General features: G+C 26.6%; 1 protein-coding gene and 1 long non-coding RNA gene across 5 annotated transcripts in view; both read right to left on the bottom strand.

The window, feature by feature from the left end:
- The window catches only part of LOC107455719 (AT-rich interactive domain-containing protein 2), a 143,358-nt gene that overhangs the window by 100,146 nt on the left and 25,710 nt on the right, over window positions 1-17,502 (bottom strand). The gene's annotated exons all lie outside the window — the stretch shown is intronic.
- On the bottom strand, window positions 9,472-9,735 carry LOC139427148 (uncharacterized). The gene is made up of 2 exons (XR_011638307.1): window positions 9,599-9,735; window positions 9,472-9,565 (listed from the first exon to the last, which is right to left on the bottom strand). It is a non-coding gene; the product is annotated as an uncharacterized lncRNA (long non-coding RNA).

Here is a 17,502-nt window from a genome sequence, read left to right as displayed (position 1 = left end):
AAAAAAAAACTATTATAATATAAAATAAACACATAAATAAATCCATAAGAAAGTTACACATATTTAATGATTTATTTTTTAAGCGAAAAGTTGAAAAAAAAATTCATTTTATATCAAATATTATATATTATTTAAATGAATTAGTAAATTTTTAATCACCAGTACAACAATATTTCTCTCAATACTTACTATTGTTTGCAACTTTACTTCATGTATTACATTCGTAAATGTTTAGAGTTTTTATGCTTTCAAGCTCAAGAGTGGGTACATTCTCCGATATTTCTTACTCATGTTCATCGTTTTATATCACTATCGTCAAGATTGGGCATTAATTCAGATATTGAGGAAATTAAAAAGCATTAGGATGTGTGTTGCAGTTAATATACGGTCATTGACTTGGGGAAAATCTGCAATTTTATTCCGAAGGGTTCTGTTGGATACCGAGAAGCTTTATTAAACACATTTGTAATGCCTTTGAGTCGACACTAAAGAAATCAAATTCAGAGTTTCCAGAACATTTATTTTTGCTTTAAAAAATCATCGGTATCAAGAAAAAGAAATGATTACCCAACCCAATGCTTAGTGTATTTAAAATAACTGGATTTAATGGTTGAAGTTTGCTGGTAAACATTCCACTCGCAAATTTTACATTTTAGGCTCCCATACTTCCTTTCACACACAAAAACCACTTCCACTCACAGACAATAAGATAGAATAGAAAGAATGTGAGAAAAGTTAATAAACAAATCACTTTCTTTTAGAAAAGAAGAAAATTCGCGCTTTGCAGAGAAAAAATTATTTTAATCAGTTAAAAAAACATATCGAGCAATATTTTCTCCAAAAAAAATAAGGTAACGTAAAATTAGGAATAATTTAACATTATCAGCAATTTTAATAGATCAGAAGAAAAAGGAAGAGGACGTAGAAACCGTGGTTCCACTGTAATGACAATTGTGAACGGATAAAAGACTGCATTATTTTGAAGAACATCGTTTTATAATCTTAAATTAGGTCTGACAATTGAATTCCTAGAGCTGAATCTAGTCTTGTTACGAATTTGCTTGTGGTGTATAAATAACATAATCTGAAAATGAATCGAAATTCGTTGAAATGAAAAAGAACTGCTATAAATGTTAGTAGGGAAGCATATTTCTTTATTAACAATTTATTTATTTTATTTCCGTTTTAAATACATTATTTTAAAATATTAATGCAATATTATATAAATCCATGCCCTTTTCATAGTTAATTCATTGAAAAATTCTGAAATTTTCTTTTTCTTCCAAAAACAATGTGCTATTTCCTTTTCATTGGTATTTTGCTTTAAATAATACCGTAATGGCAACCAAAATAAAACAAATAATGGATTGGATAGATATAGATAAAATTACAAGTTTCCAATATATAAATATACANTTTAATAGATATATATATATATATATATATACATTTAAATTGCTCTCTATTAATAAAGTTGACTGTCTTTAAGGTATCAGACTATCACAAAATCGCAATTTTCATCAAAAATTGACAAATTGAGTTTTATGTTTTAAATTTTTTATTATTTCATTAGCTTCAAGAAAATGTTTAGGTTTTTAATTTCTGATCGCTGGAAACGAAGTTACAGCTGTTTTAGCGGGAGCTAATCAGACAGCTTTCGTCTGCAAGCAGCGTTTTGAAACCGAAACTAAAAGTTTATCATCTTATTTTTTTAACTATTTACTCAGATTTTGCAGTTCCCGTTATTTTTTAAAATGCTACTTTAAAACCTCAAATAATATTTCATGAAAAATTCACGTATCTAAACCTGGCAAAACTGTTAAATTTATGCTTGTTTACATCTTTTTCAAATTGACGCTCGCTATTCTATTCGCTTTTATTAATCAATATTTGTTATATAATTGTTTTGTTTTCACTTAAATTTTGGTTTTATTGCTATTTTTTAATAAATTGTTTCATTACAATGGGTCACGGACGAAAGTTTCGTTAGAAAAAGCGAAAGTTTACTGGTAATCAGTTCACTGCTCCTGTTATAGGTGACACTAAAGGGAACATTGTCAGGGAATTTTATTTTAGCTCCAAAAATCAGTGAATAGTCAGGGCAAGTTGCAATTTTTTTCACAATTCTGGAGAATTTTTATTTTATACCTGAAAAATAGCCAGTCTTAAAATTGTCAGTAACAGTAGTTAGTTATTGAGAATCAAGTTAAACAATTCTAAATCTATTACAATTATTTATTACATTATAAATTTTACATTTTAGTCAAACTGAAATGTTTCCATCTCATTTACTGATATATTTTTTTTTACACAGAAAATCTAATATTTACCATTACAAATAAAAGAATCAAAGTTTTCTGATGAAAAATTGCATGATATAGATAAAATATGGTCTTAATTTCAATTGTAATTTACCTGGAAAAGTCAGGGAATTTTCTTCTGAAATTGAGTGGGTTTATGAAATTGAGTGAAAATTATGGTTGTCTAAAATGTTTTAAAATAAACACATTATAACTCAAAATAAGTTGGGAACATATTTTAAACTGTAGGACATTTATATTTGGTGAATAAAAAGAGTTACGAATATTAAAGCCTAAATGGTTTGTTAAGATTAAAAAATCAAAAAAAAAGTTTAATAACCAACAAATACAGTCACGTTGAAATTTCACGTGTTGTAATATTGTATTAAAAATATCGATATTTTTAAAAAACACGAGGGGAAAAAAAAAACGTCAATGCATTAAATTTAGGTTGAAATAGGCAGAAATAAAGCTAGCATTAAAAATGAGTTAAGTCGAAATTTGCCTAATATAATAACGTATTTAAAATATTGCAATTCCTCCCAACAATCATGTAGAAAAACGTAGCAATAACTGCAGAAATACATCAAAAGTGATTATTAAAATGCGAGATTTGAAACACGCAAATCGAATTAATATGGTATTACAAATACTGAGATTTTAAAAACTACGTGGAAATCTAAATATAATTGCAGGAAACACGAACAAGTCACTTGGACTAAAACTGAAATAGACGCAAATAAAGCGCAATAAAAATAATATTTCGAATGATATATTAAAAACTATGTGGAAATTCGTAGCAATAACCGGCGATTGAAAAACCACATCTGCGCAATTTGAGCGTGTAGGACTTTTTTTCTTTTCAAAAAAGAAAAAATAATAATTTTTTTCATTGCTGCGGGGTTGTGCACCCAGGACACAATATTATCTGGAAATAATAATACTTTTTTCGCACATTAAAGGCAATGAGAATTTTTCAATAAAACTTAATAAGTCGTGATGGCTCAGGAGATAGAGCGTTCGCCTTCCAATGAGGTGAACCGGGTTCGAATCCCAGCAATGTCTCGTCGATACGAATTGCGTATCCGGATTGCACCAACCACAGCGCTGACGTAAAATATCCTCAGTGGTTGTCGGATCATGGGTTAGAGTCCCCTTGCCGTCAGGCTAATCGTTGGAGGTTCGCGTGGTTTCACTCTCCATGTGGCGTTAATGCGGATTAAGTCTATCAAAAAGTCCTCCATGAGGGCAAATTTTCCCCAAAACTTGATCCAGGAGTTCCCTTGTCTTCTGGATCAGGTTCAAAATTACAAGGCTGCGGAGTTGAACATTAGTAGTAGTAAACCCAAAATAAATTGTGTCGGCTATTCAACGACGGTTATAAAATATAAAATAAAAATTAATAAAATCTGCATAATTTTTTTTGTATTAGAAATGACGGGTTTAATTTATGAACTACTAATATTTGAAAACAAATATCGTAAATAAGTTATTTATGGATTGTATTTCTAAGTTTCATTCTATAAAAACTAGAACATAACTTTTATTTCATTAATTATGAATCAGAAATTAAATCTTTATTTGAGAGTGATACTTGGTGTATAACCTTTGATCATTAGATCAAAGGTTATTCAGGGTGGTTCGTTTCTTATTCTGCTCTAATCAGTGAATATATTTTATAATGTATTTTGATTGAAGGAAAGATCCACGTGATTGTTTCTATTGATTCTTTTGTGACAGAACTCAGAATTAGCTAAGCTTCTTGATTCTTTTTTTAAAAGACTTATAGCTTAAAAATAAACAAATAGCTTAATATATCTCTATTGCCTTTCAATAATAGGACATTTATAAAGTTGTAAGCTTAAATACGTGCGAATTTAATAAAAGCTTAAATATTAAGCTGTTTTTACTTAAATGAAAATAATATTATTAAAAAACAGATATGAAATAACCGCTTTAATCGCCTCAAATCAAACGTATAAAGATAAAAAAAAAAAAAAAACATTATGCGATACTGTGAGTTAAACCAAAATCTGAAAAAATTAAACTTATGATTAGAAGAAAGGTCAAAAAAAGTCAAGTAAAAAAACAACTGTTGTCACCCTTGGGATTCTTGATTTTTTCAAACTATCTTAATATCGATTTAATCCGAATATTTTAACCAATACTATAAAAAAAGTAATCACTAGATGTCAAGAGCAGCTTCTGACTTCTAGGTAAGTCTTCATTAAAACCAAACAAAATATAACAAATAAATAAAGATGCCGAAAGTGCTCATTTTATTTCAATTATGTAAAAATTAACTCGAACGAAAAACTTAACTCAAATTTCAGTAAAACTCAACATCCTCTTTCGAATAATCTAAAATAACAAAAACTATGGGTACTTTGTTGTCAACTCATCTCTTACTTGCATTTCTTTTTCGATGTTTGTTTTTGAACTGCTCTTTAAAACCACCTAAAAACCCAGCTTCACACACGTATGAACTAGGGACCTCCATCGAAAAGATAATTTAGACGTGAAATAAATTACTTCATGGCACCCGCAGCATTTACTTAAGAAACCTTTGCCTAAGAGCAAAATTTAATAAGCAGGTTAACACAAATTGATTTTTATACAACGAGACCTAAAATGTATACCTAATCATTCTTGCAAAGCTCATTCTAGGCAGGGTAAACAGGGCGCAGCACCCTGCTGCCCTTTTAGTCAAAAGAATCCACCCTGTTGCCCCTGAAGTAAATTAGTGTCCTGATGATACCCTTTTTGCCCTTTCTTTCCTCAATCTTTCTTTATTTTTTCCCCAAACTCTACAATGAATTTCTTATACTTTTGTTATTTTCAACTCTTTTTATTTAGTTTGTCATTGCTGCCAATACATGGATTTATATGGGAAAGGAAAAATAGCCATCACACCCCATTGTTGCACCTGTCTTTGAAAGTTTGCAGTTACTTCCACTATCATTAAATCATAATTTATTATTAATCATTTTAATTATTAAATCATAACTACAGACACTTAAAAACATACATTTATTATTTTATTAATATATGAATGCATTTTAAACAAATTACTAAGCTAATTAGCTCATTAACTCGATATATATCTTAATTTATTAATAAAAATTAGTAATTAATATGATTGCTTTGTTACTTTTTTGTAAAGTGAAAAATATTATTTTTTCTTTCACTAATTGACAATGTTTTTTAATAGAATGTGTAAAGCCCATAGAAAGAAATTATTGCCTTTTTAGAATAATAATGCCCTTTTTTTAAATTTCTGCACCCTGTCCTTTTTTCTGTCTAGAATGAGCTCTGTATTCTTGTTAGTTTCGTTTAGAAAATTTAATACCGTAAATTTCTTTTTTTTTTTTGGTGTGTGTGTGAAAAATATCTATATTTTTTAGTGGACGATGCATTGTAGGTTTTTCTACGCATGACAGATTTTTGTAAAAGCAATTCCACGGTAAGGTCAACCAGATGACTAAAATTTTAAACTTAATATTATTAAGCAAACAAGGTATCATTTTCAAGGTAAAAAACTGTTGTTTTCGAAATAATACCTTTTAACTTAATATCAGTTTTCAATAAGCTTTAGGCTGTTAAAGAAAGGGCTACATTATTTGAAATTTTTAACCACGGTAAGTAAATCATTAACAACTACAATTTTAAAAAAAAAATCCCTCTAAAACAGAAATTGGAATAAATAATAATTAAAGTAAACTGTATCAAAACAGGTTACCTTACACAAATGTGTAGAAACATTTCACATTTTGAGTTAAAAAAAAATATACAAGGTGCATTTTTTTTTTAAATTTTACGTCCTACACCAAATTACATAATTAATTTAACTGTTCCGCCACTAAAATTTAACATTGATTTTAAGTCTCATTTGTATAGAAAATTTTGATTTAGAAATAAATATTTTTATTATAAATTAATAATTATTTTTAAGTCTGACACCACTGATTTTCTTTTTATTACATTTGTTTGCATCTATCTCTTTATTTCGCTTTTTCTTTAGTATTTTTAATATATTTTTATTTTATTTAATCAATTTCTTTTGTGGTAAGCAACTAAGTTTTAATTTTTTGAAAAACAGCTTCATTTAGAATAATTTAAACCGACCCATTTTGCTTAGATGAATTTGAAAAGTGTACGCATTTGGAGCAAAAATTTTTTTCCATAATATTCTATAGTTATTATTTTGTGTGTGCATTTTTTATATTTTTTTCCAAGAAAAGCAACTTAGACCCGTATTCAGAAACCGTTCTTGAGTTCAAGCGCAAGCTTATACTTAGGTAATTGCATAAATGCTTGTTAAAGGGCTGCGATCAAGATGCATTGTAACATAAAAAGCTTTGAAAAATATTTTTATGTTATTTCTATATCTAAATTCGCTTGCTTAATTTATTATTCAAAATTAAACGCGTTCATACATTTTACTATTTAATCCGTCTTTTAATTCCATATATAAATTGAAATATGCAAGTTTTTCCTTTAATCAAAGAGTGAGGAGATTTTTTAAACAAGAAATAATTCCCCTTTTGCATGGGCTATTTTTCCTATTCTTTATTCCTTCGGTCACTTGGATGACAATAAACATTGATGGCCCAGTTTTCGTCTTTTAGTTTGAAACCTTAAAAATAAAATACTTATTTTAATGTCCTTTAACACATCGATCGTTCTTCGGGGGTGGCACAAACACTCAGAAATCCCTGATTTTATTCTGNGACAATAAACATTGATGGCCCAGTTTTCGTCTTTTAGTTTGAAACCTTAAAAATAAAATACTTATTTTAATGTCCTTTTCTTCGGGGGTGGCACAAACACTCAGAAATCCCTGATTTTATTCTGATTTTTTTTTTTTTTTTTTAGCTGGTTGCATACATTTTATGAATATATTTTTTTAGAAAAACTTTATTTTTAAACATAAATATATTACAAAATACTTGCCATTACAGTTGAATATTTTTTTTAAATTATTACATAGCCAAATTTTGTGAAAAAATATTGGCTTCATAGGCATCCCAAACATAAATTTACTCCCTAACTTTTTGGGTACTTTAGTTAAATATCCTGACATTTCTTAGATTGATAAAATTCCCTGTTCTTATTACATTTAAGATTATCCAGAAAGCTTATATCTTTTCCTTTCTTTTATTGAACACCCATAAGATTCTCTTAATGCCAAGGTGCTAACAATCGCTATTTCAACTACTTGATATTTAAAAAAAAAAATCCGTTATTTAGATCATTAAAGGGAATAAAAAACGATTAAAATAATTTGTTATATTTTTTAAATACATTTTGAGCAAACAGAACAAAACTAAAATCTTTCAAAGTAATGAAATTTTTTTAGCCAAGCCTATACATAGCATTACTACATATACTAAGGATTGACAAACAAATAAAAAAATTTAAAAAAAGGGAAAAACTATATAAATTTTGAATTTCTGAATTTACCGACAGAACGGAATTTACTTCCGGCAGTAGATTCTAAGACTCATTAGTTTCATTTAGGTCACGAAATGGTAATCCTAAGAAATATCAAAAAAGGAAAATAAATAAAACTACTAATCCTTACCAAGACTCAAATATTATTTTAAGCAGCTGGTAAGCTTTTAAATGAAGACAATTAAGACTTCGTTTTCTATTTTATTAAAACAGGAACTTTAAACGTAAAAACTAAAAGTTTGAATATATATATATATATATATATATATATATTGTTTAACAAGGGATAGCATAGTAAATTAACAAACGAGAAATTAATTTTTTTCAAAAACGTGCTAAACTTTTCTTCGAATCTCCTTCTGAAAGCTCCATTTCCCGCGCTTTCTTCAAAGGAAGAAGCTGTTTAAAAATGACGTAACATCCCTTTCATTTGTTATTCTGACCGAGTGCAGGGATTTAAAATTAGAGCATCTCAGTGGGGTCTTTTCAACACATGATTTTCAAAGAGTTATATGATTAACAACACTTTCTAACAACGACCTGGAGCCGAATTAATATATTCTCCCAGGGAATAAGCTAAGCTTCGCTAAGGAAATTTTACTATATATTTATGCGCGCTTTTAATTTCCAGACTTTCATTTTAAATTTTTAAAATGAAAATGAGTTTTAGATAATAGTATGACATAATTAATAGATATTAGAATAAAAATAAATACCCTATTTATCAAACCCTATTTAAAATAAAATACATCAGCCAGAAACAAATTAATCTATATTTGTAGAATCAGGCAGAAATTAAAAGCACAAAAAAGTCTGAAAAATTTAAAAGAGTGAAAAAAAATAATAAAAGAGAGCACAGGAAACCCAATTTCGCTCGAATATAAATGAGTATATTCTACACGCATACTTCCATCTAAGAACAAAATAAGATATATATTACATGATGAAAAAATATTATTATCAAATATATTAATAAAAGTAATTTTTATGCTTTCTAAATGTATAATGAAGTGTATAAAATGACTGAAACAATTCTTTGTAAAATGTAAAGTATAATAATTTACGTAATTAGTTTAAAATAATAAATAAACATATAATTTGCTTTAAAGTTAATGAATGAAATTTCTAGAAGCCTAGGAAACATTCCTGAAATACATTTATCTTTAAGTTCCATATGATATGTTCATTAGTATTTTTCAAAGAATGAATTCTTTATATGTCTTACAATGCAACAAAAATTATCAATTTTTATTTTTATTATACATTTTTTGCTCTTAAAATGAATAATATAAAAGCATTTCGAGTATATAATTTTAAGTTTTAATAAACATGAAGAAATGCTCATTAGATTTAAATAATATTTATGTACGAATGAACATATCATGAATCAATGTATAGAATAATTACATTTCATTAATGAATAATTATATGTTTTCTATATAATTTAATCTCTATATAATAAACAAAATTTTTATCAAATTAGACATTAGCAAACAAAAATAAAATTGATAAATATTAAATAAAATACATTTCTGGTGCTCGTTAAAATATAAAATATAAATTTAATCTCAGTGACATAACAATATCATGAAACTTTATTTCTTAATACTGAAATATTTAAACATAAGAGAAAATATTCAATCCCTTGAACTGAACTAATCTAAAATCAGAAAATATTCTCTCTAGTCCATAACAGAAGCAGTGAATAATTGAGTAATTAAATTAATATATTTTAACCAGGGTTGGCAGGTTTTTGACATGTGACAGTTTTTGACAGTTTAAACCATGGTTTAAACCGTCACGTCAAAAACCTAACTGTCAAAAATGTCGAAAATGTCAGAAACCTATATTCATATGTGAAATTTAATTAATACATAAAATTTATATATTTTTTATAAAGGATAGTGTTTCTAAATATGTTCTAGAAAAAATAAATTTAAAATTTTGAAGAAACACTTATATTTTGAATAGTAACCAAAATCTTGTACTTTTGAAAACTCACATCTTTTGTAATATTATGTATATTCATTATCATGTGTTATTGAAAATCTGCAGTGATATTATTAAGAAATTTATTTATAACCAAATTTAGTGTATAGTATAGATTATACTAAAAATTAGACATTTTTAAAAATAAACATTAGCAGTTTTGTACATTAGACAACTTCTTTTAAAGAAAAATCTTCTTAATATTCTTTTAAATCTTCTTAATAATCTTTTTAACATAAGACAATACAAATTTAAGTGCTTTCTGTTAAATACACAGAGTAGTTAGTGTCGATTTACAGTATATTCAGCCTATTCATTTACTATGCTGAAAATTTAGTTTATCCAAATACTTGTGAATTTCATTTTGCTGAATACTATATAGTTTTGTTGAATATCTAAATATTCAGCTGTTGAATAATTACTTCTTGCTTTCAAGATATGCATTATTTGTATTCTTAATACAAGTGGAGAAAAAAAAATTAAGAGATAAAAATTGTTTTAAAATGATAAGTGTAATAATTATAAATAAATATAATAAACAATATGAATTATATTTATCATTATTCATAAATATAACTACTTTTAAATTCAAATTAACATACTGGATAATAAAGATATTCGGTATAACATTAAAAAAAATTTTTTTACACACTTGCATCAAGTTTGTATTTATACAACATAACTTGTAAGTTCCTTATAAATATTAGTTATATGTTCCTTATATGTCAAAAATGCATAGTAATAAACTTTTAATTTTCTTAAGTATCAAAAAGAAAAAAAAAATTTTTTTAAATATAAATATTTAAACAATTTTTGTGCAAAATTTTTCTGCACATGCATTTGAATATAAATTTCTGAGATTTTAAATCTGTTATTTTACCTTAATTTTAATTAAAAAATATTTTAAAACCTGCTGATTACCTATAGTATAATTAAATTTCAATATAATGCATGGCAACTGTTGGTAGTTTTGAAGTTTATATATTTTCTTGGCAAACTTCAGTTTTTGACATTTTTGACGGGTTTTTGACGGTTTAAACCAGTATTATACCCTTGTCATGTCAAAAACCACTTTTTGACGTCAAAAACCCAACCCTGATTTTAACACATATTCTAAATTTTTGGCTGATGACAATTTATAATAGATATTTTAATATAAAATGGGGTTATTTTGGTCTATTATTTCAACATACTCAACACAGATTTTTTTATTAGCTGAAAATTTTTACATTCTTTGTCTAAAATTATCTTTTTCATTTTGAAATAATGGTTATATATGTATAGCCGTAGATGTATTTTAACAAACCGTGAAGGGTTTACAATCCAAATAAATTGTACAATAAATTTTACGTGTATGCATATTACACATAATTTTTTTTATAAAGAAGTAATATGTTATAATTTAGCAATAGGTTTGTTTAATCTGATACTTTATTTTTCATGTATTTAGCTCAATTGTTTTCAAAAATACGCGATTACTGAAATAAGTTTTACTTTATATATTTTTATAGATAGTTATCAAATTAAATTTATGATAATTTCAGAGAACAATTTGGTTTGATAATTGCAAAGAAAATTTATTGGAAATAATAAAATGTGAAAAAAAACCCACTTCGTGGGTATAAAGTTGGGTTTCCTCAAGTGGGCCAAATCCGAAACTATGTCTTTCTGGACTTGGCCCACCCTGCAACGCTGATTCGATCTTAGCAAACCCTTATTTCTACGCATTTTGGTCTTAATCCACTAGACTCAAATAATAAGATATTTGGCAGAAAATTATCTCGAAGGCTACTTAAATCAAATTTCTAACTTCTAATAATTTTCCAGTGCTATTAAAAATTTAAACATACGAGGGTAAAATAAATAATATTTTTGCATCTTAAAATTTATTTTTTCTTAAGTGATAAAATGTATCAAATGTTATTCAAGTCTTAGGATTATGTTTGAAGAATGCGTTTAAAATTAAAAATTCAGTGAAAGATCTTTTTTATATTCAGAGCTCATTATTACAAATAAATTATTAGGAATTACCAATATTAGGAGGAAAAAAGCAAAATACAGAAGGAAAGGAACAAATTTAATATTTTTAAAGACAACAAAAACTTTCAGAAGAAAACAAGTTAGGGAACTTCCCTTTTAAGACACCTATTGTTTTCACAATCTCAGATTAATACCAGACAAAAACTTAAATACTTATTTTCGAATTACAACAAATTAAACATTATATTAATTTTCACAGCTAGTTAAGCTTTCACCTCAGCTTCTTAGTTACCTTTAATTTAAAAAAAATATTTTTCTACTCCCAAAAAATTTTCTCTTTTGATTTCTGAAGAATTCTAATTTTCTTAAAAACTGTAAGTGAACATTTTTATAAATTATTTTTTGAAACCCTAATAAGAAAGAACTGCCTGAATCATCCTTTTTTGAAGAAGTAGATTATAAGAGAATAATTGCTCATAAAATAGGAAACTTGATATTTAATGAATCCAGAAGATTCAGTAACTGGTGAATAGAAAAAGATTCAGAAATATTAATATAGAGACATCTGGAGATAAATAAGAACTTTAAAATAAATGTTTCTTCGGGGTTTTTTAAAATGACAGTTTTTATTTTGACTGAATTATTATTTTTGAATTCATTGAAAATATTCCGAGCTTTAAATGTCGCGAAATTTTTAGTATATGCCTAAAAAGTTCGTAAAATTGTGGTTTGACTATAATTTTTATGAGTTTTGACTAGTTTGGTATGCAATATGAGAAATAAGCGTTATACGATACTTTAAAATTTATAACTCAAAATCAATATATACATTTTTAATTGTAGCTTTTTTATGTATTGATAATATATTTTTAATTAGGTCATTACAGTGTGTATGTTAATAATTATGTCATCACATTAAGCAATGATAAAAATGGCAAAATTTAACAATATGTTCGTTGAATATAATCTTATAAAATAGAGCTGATTAAGAAAAGCTGTTTCAAATTTAAAAACAGTACAACCAATGTGGGGACGTTTACCCCTTGTCAGCAAAAATTAACAAATCACAACCACCATCCATGCTTACGTAAGAAACACCTCATTGTTTATTACTTTTATTGTAGTAATTATTAACTGCAGGATTAAATTGAAATAGAAAATGAAATTTATGTTTCAACTTGTTTTATAAACTTTTTAGAAGAATAGCCTTTAGAAATATTTTACGCTTTTTTTTTTTCCTGTGGGCGTAACTTTTTAACTATGTGAAATGTTTTTTCTCCGAATTAAAGTTATAAAAATTTTACTATTTTATTTTTTCTCCCTTCCCTTGTAAGGAAAACTAAACAAATCACAAATAGTAATATTTGAACAGCCTCAAAAAAGTTTTTAAAGCTAACAAACGACACCAAAGGATTATGAATTCAAATTAAATTTGACCAGCAATTCATTTGAATTTTTTTTCAGAACCTTAAGAAAAGAAAACTTTTTTACTGAATTTGGAACATATGAAACTATTTAATAAAAACCCATATTATTAATTCATTTAGATGAAAGGGAATAAATATGTCAGGAATTATCAAGGCAATAAATAAATAAATAAAAATAATTTTTAAACTATCTTGAGAATATGTATTTTGAATAGGCAATTAATTTTTAAAAAATAAATAAATAAATAAAATTATAATAAAAGTTACAGCTACCGATTTCGAAACAGAGATTGTTGATAAGGATCCGTTTAAATATTATGGAAGAGTCTGAGGGGGGTTTGAGTTATCCTTATTTTTGCTGACATCGAGATCCTTCTAAACGTGTATTGTCATTAGAAAAATAATGCTTTATTTCTGATTCCGAAATTGAAAATAAATTCTATAAACTAATTTATATTAAGTTAGAAATATAATGATTGGTGTCAAAAGAATTATAACAGAAATATAATTAGAGTGGTGCCCGCAAAGTTATATAGTTTTCGTATTAATTAAAAACGAAATTAACATTCTTTATACAAATATCTGCATGTATTATAGCGAGAAAATTATTATAGCTGTAAAGAATCTTGTCTGTGTCAATAATTCTTTCCGGTTGAACAGTGGTACCAGGAAGTTTCACTTGTTTTCTCACGCGATTGTTTGTTGCTCTCTTTGCCGCCTTACTTTCTTTCGATAACACGGATATTAGTTATTCAAGGTTTTAATAAGTTTCTGCAAGGCTCAGAATCGAAGCAATAGCTAAAATACGGGTACCTAAAGTTAATGCTATACAGAGCAGAAGCTTAGACTTTCTCAGAGCTTATTTATTGCGTAAATGTTAACTCTTAAAATAATGTCGTCGGACAAAGAAATTATCGTTAGTAAAGATAGCGGTCATTCAAATAAATCCATTTTATAGTGTTCATCTTATTCGTTTACTTGGCATTTTCTATTTAACATCTATACAATAAAATGATTCGTTATTTGTAACAGTATTTTGTAGTCACCCTCTATTTTTGCTTACTACAATCAAAAGCAAAATTAACAAGATCAGAAAACACAGAAACTTTTGGTCATAACTCGTTCTATACTTCCATTTTTGAATAAGTTTAAAAACTACCGGAACATGAAAATGATCTGTATTTAAGAATTTTCAGAAACATGACCCGATTTTTCAGATTATATTAACAGCTTATCAAAATATTAAGTGTGTAAATATTATTAAGTATTTTTACTTAACAATTTTTTTTACACTTTCAGTCATTATTTTTCTTTTTTTAGATAATTTTGCCCGCCTCTTTCCTCTCAACCGTTGCTTTAATCCTCTTTATTTAATTTTCACAGCCAGCAAACATACGTCGCATAATTTAAATCTTTATTTAAATCAAATGATTTTCGTATTTTTTTTATTCAGGATAATTTATTAACGAATTTTTAAGATTGTGATCATTTTTAAAGTTTGATCTCATTGATGCATGTAAATTATTATTTAAACCAGTTTAGTTAAAATTATTAACATATTTTATTAGAGCTTTGATTGGTATATTTAAAAAAAATTACGACTTTGCCATACCATACCATAACCCTACCCTATATTATAGCATGGTATGGCACAGCAATATAGATTTTCGATGATTTTTTGCTGCCAAAATTATATTACAATACAGACACATTTAAATTTAGCATTAAACCTTCAAAAATCTTTGGGTCATTTTTGTTAAGAGGTTTCTTTCTAAGTCAGTTTTCGTCAATTTAAAGAATAACATAAGTAAAATAAATAGCAGTCTAATGTACAGCATTAAATTGCAAAACTTTATGAATGGATAAAAAGTTTTCTTATATATATATATATATATATATATTATATACTTTTTATTAAAATAATACTTTACGTTTTTGGGAATGCATCAAAAGACTAAATTGCTTTTTCTAAAAATATTTCTTTTTCTATTACTGTCATTTTTTAAGTAACCTTCCTATTTAAATTCAATCCTTTTATTTTTGTTTGTAAACATCTAGACACAGTATGTATGTATCACATTGGCGCAATTAACGCCATGAATACCCAACATTAGCCTTTAAGATAGGAAAAATATTTCTTGGGATATTTTATACTAATTCCTGGCACTATACAAAATTACTAAGGGATTATGAATAGAAATAATATAAATAAATTTGTCTACTTAAGTTTTAAACCGTTACTTAATACTATTTAAACAAAATAAGATGCTTGACATTTTAGTCATTAAAGGGCATTTTTGCCCCAAATTAGAAAGCTTATTTTTAAACAAGTATTCAAAATAAATACATTGAGGGCAGTGATTAACAGAATATTGTTAGCTCACAATTTTCAACTGTCCTAATTTTCAGAATTTCAGTAACATTTTGAATCCTTAACTAATAAGCAATAATATTAAACAATTTAGTTTAGTTTAAGTATATATTTTGGCTTATTTTTTATTTTTATAATTTAAAGTGCAACAAAAGGATCAACCTCCTGCGACGCATGGCATTTCGTATAATTTCATCACTTTTTTTTTTTTCTTTCTTCGTTTGCATGATTTTACAAAGTGATTGTCTCTGTAGAAACATAATTAGATGTAATCTTTCGGACAGTTACGTGGCGAAAATTTATCTTATTACTATTATATGAAAAAACATAAAGAAATCTATAATAAAATTACCCTAAACTAAACAAAAAAAAGTACTAAAATTCATCGCTAAGTAGAATAAATTGAAGTAACTAAGTTGCTTAAGAACAATGACACAGAAATAAGTTAAAATTAGCACATATGCAGTATACAGTACTTAATTCCATAGATGTATATAATATTAATAAAATTACATACTAACTAGCTCTTAAATAAGAAAAAAAAAACATGTAGATAAGGGTTCGAAATTAAATATTATACAACACAAGAATTTTATACTTTATTGTAAAATTAAATGGAGTACTTGGAACCAATACACTAGTTTTTAGTTAAATTAAAACTAGCCCTTATTGCCTTTTTAATCATCCTGCATTTAAACAGCTAAAAATTTCAGTTTAAGTTTGTTTTTTTTTTATCTATAAAGAGAGAAGTTTCAGCATTTTGCTTGTTGGAAGAATTCTTCGCTTTATTTGTTGTATTTAAAATTTTTTAATGAGTAAAAAATATTGTAAACAGAATTTCAAAATTCTTGGTAGTTAATGGGAGTTATTTTAAACCAATTATTACAGCGCAATTTATTCAACCACTATGAGTAAGCATATTAAGAGAAAGGCAGCAAGAGGATGAATGACGGAAGTTTACTATGAAGAACATCGACCTTTAGAAGCGGTCCTCTTCGTTACAAAAATGCGCATCTGACAGTTCTGCCGCGAAGCTCACTGTCAAGGTTAGAGCGTTGACCTTGAGAGTTTCCCGCTCATTCATTGACTTACAGGTGTTTGCTCCATTGGATCTCCAGAATAGGAAAATGACTGTTTTAGATTACAAATCTCATGAGTTTGAAAAAACATATTAAATTACAGTTTCACATAAACTAGGAGTTTGTTATGGGACAAGGATACGAAATTCGGGAAAAATTCACGAGAATTTATAATATGTAGCGGGAACACACACCAGTATTCTCCCGAAGTGTTTTTTGTCTGCTTTTCATCCCAATAAATGTGCCTTTATTGTAAAAGTAAGCTTTTCCTTAAAAACACTTCCTTTTTATTACGATTCCAGTTATTTATTGTTTTTAAATAATAATAATTACACACAGGTAAAATTATCAGTGTTTATGGATTTAGTTCTGATTACTACTAGAAATATTTAATTTGTTAGGATTATTTTCAATTCATTATTTTAATCTTTTTTCGGGGGAATATTAATGAAATTTTTTAAATGATTTGGAATTTTAAAACGAATTTTTTTTAAAGAAATGCCTTATTTTTAAAAAAAAAATTCAATATTTAAATGTTGATTTTCTCACAATTTTCAGTTTAAATTATAGAAAAAAGCTCATCGAAGTTTTATTGTTATTTTTGTCAGTATCAAGGGCTTCATAGTGCGCAAGAGAAAAATCAGGATAATAATTTTAATAGAATCAGGAGAGCCAAATCTTTCAATAAAAAATAAGCACCTTTTAAGACTTTTTAAGCACTCAAAAAAAAAAAATTTAAGCACTATATACATTAACAAAATGCAAAATAATTTTCAGACTTTACATAATCATAATTAAATAATCAGTTTCTGACAAAGAACTCTTTTATTGATTATATTAGCCATTATAAAAAGATCAAGAGGTTTTTCGGACTTCAAACCCAGCTCAGTAGACGCACATGT

This window comes from Parasteatoda tepidariorum, chromosome X1, assembly GCF_043381705.1.
Source record: "Parasteatoda tepidariorum isolate YZ-2023 chromosome X1, CAS_Ptep_4.0, whole genome shotgun sequence".
Taxonomy (NCBI): domain Eukaryota; kingdom Metazoa; phylum Arthropoda; class Arachnida; order Araneae; family Theridiidae; genus Parasteatoda; species Parasteatoda tepidariorum.
The sequence above is the reverse complement of the archived record's forward strand: the minus strand, read 5'-3'. Positions and strand labels throughout refer to the sequence as shown.